We start from the raw sequence: 1,899 nt of genomic DNA, 5'->3' as shown, positions 1-1,899 counted from the left end.
AAAAAAAGCCCAGTAAGAAAGTAATCATAAGAATTAAAGCCTAGCAGAGAATCAGTTGGCATGTCAACAATCAGACAAAATAAAACCTATAGTCCTCGATTTTCGTTCCATCTAAAAAAGGTGTAATGTTAGAAACGGGAGTAAAATAAAATGTTGTGCAAACGAGAATCTAGAAAATTCATATAAGCAATGAAGCAAAGATGAAGAATAAATTTAATCTGCAAAATTCGTCTCGAGACTGCCATGCTTCACCCAGGAGCTAGGAAAGCTAGAGTGCATATCACACACACATTCAGGCAAGTAAATTACTTCGATTGAATCCATTCCTTTTCATGTATGGCATAAAGGCATCTAGAGAAGAAAAATACTCGATGATGTCAGTTTACCTTGCTAAGATCATAAAATCCATCCAACTGATTAAGAAGCTCCATCGTCGTCCGCAGGATCTCACGATCATCACTGGTTCTGGCTGCTCTGCACCTCGGGTGCGGGCTGCTGTTGTTCGATATTTACATTCCATCACACCAAATCAGCAAAACTGAGAGCTGTTCACTTCAGCATGATAATAATGCATAAACCACGCCAAAGATGGGGGCGTATTGTTTCTGGGGCCGTGGAAGTGGACGAAGAACTATTGCATCCCATAAAAATGACCTCACCGGCCCATTACAAGACCAGGCCAATGCAGTTCTCCCCGGACGCGTCGGTGAGGCCGTCGTTCTGCTGCACGAGCGGCAGCAGCGTGCCCTGGACCTCCTGGCGCAGATCCCGCTGTCCCCCTCCCGCGGCAGGTCGCCAACGACCTCGTCCAACCGGATCCGCGCGGCACCGGCCGGCCAACCCAGCACGGCGACGACACGCCACAGCTTGCCCGCACCGTGTGCCGACGTCGCGGATGGGGAGAAGGCCTGGGAGAGTGGAGGCGGCGCTCTCTGCAGCAACGACTCAACTCGAACGGCGGAGGAGCAAGGGCAGAGCAGGGGATGGGATGCGGCAGGAGAATGGGGGAGAGGAGAGGCGGGGGCGCCAAGAGGGGACGATGGGCGCGAGGGAGATGCGGGTTAGGTCGACGGGGATGGCGTCTGGCCGGTTGTTCTCCTCCCGGTGGCTCCCCAGATCTGGCGGCGGCTGAAAGAAACGAGATGAGGAGACGGCGGCTGCGGCGGCGGCGTTTCTGGGGGAGAGGAGCGGAGAGAAGGCTGCGTGTGGCAATTCGGGCGTAAGGGCATCTCCACTAGTGCCCCCAAGAAGCCTCCCCAAGCCACTTTTTGAGCGCCGGCGGACAAAAATCGCCCCACTCGGACCCCCAACTCGTCGTTTTTCGTCAGTAGAAGCAAAAATTCCTGCCGGCAACCCCATACGACACCCAGCGCACCGGGGGGCTCCTGGGGGGCTTAATTTCGCCTTTTTGTGGGCGCTGGCCTACCTGCCAGCGGCTTTCTCCTCTCCCGTCCCCACGTGCTCCCTAGAGCGCTGGCCCACTCACGTGCTCCCTCCTCTCTCTCTTTCCCTCCACATACGCGGGCACCGAACCCCACTCCCGTCCCCGCCGCCTGGCACGCCTCGTCGTTGGTCCTTGTCGGCGCCGGAGACCTGCTCGTGCCTGACGCCGAGGCGGCGGTCGAGGAGGCCACCACCTTCCTCGCCCGTCCTCCGCGCCGCGGGCGTCGCCGTCGCGGCCTCCACGGCCACGGCCACCACGCCATGTTAGCCGCTCCCACGCCTTCCGCCTCCCCGCCGGCCCCGCCACCTTCTCCCTCGAGCACGCGCTGCTCCTCGCCGGCCTGGCCCCTCCGGTGCCCCGCTGAGCCGGCCCCTCACCCCGACCGAGCAGGACATCCGCGCCCGCCTCGTCGTGGACGGGCGCATCCTGGGCGCTGACGCGCGGCCTGGGCTGGG

At 59.4% G+C, this 1,899-nt stretch overlaps 1 long non-coding RNA gene across 3 annotated transcripts in view; it reads right to left on the bottom strand.

Annotated features, from left to right (window-relative positions):
• Positions 1-1,200, bottom strand: part of LOC119340971 — a 4,202-nt gene extending 3,002 nt beyond the window's left edge. For all 3 annotated transcript variants that reach the window (XR_005164794.1, XR_005164793.1, XR_005164795.1), the window contains exons 1-2: positions 660-1,200; positions 387-495 (exon numbers count right to left, since the gene is read on the bottom strand). This is a non-coding gene — a long non-coding RNA (uncharacterized LOC119340971). The remainder of the gene's footprint in view (positions 1-386; positions 496-659) is intronic.
• Between the last annotated feature and the right edge of the window lie 699 nt (positions 1,201-1,899).

The sequence above is a fragment of the Triticum dicoccoides genome, chromosome 7B, assembly GCF_002162155.2.
Source record: "Triticum dicoccoides isolate Atlit2015 ecotype Zavitan chromosome 7B, WEW_v2.0, whole genome shotgun sequence".
NCBI lineage: Eukaryota > Viridiplantae > Streptophyta > Magnoliopsida > Poales > Poaceae > Triticum > Triticum dicoccoides.
The sequence above is the reverse complement of the archived record's forward strand: the minus strand, read 5'-3'. Positions and strand labels throughout refer to the sequence as shown.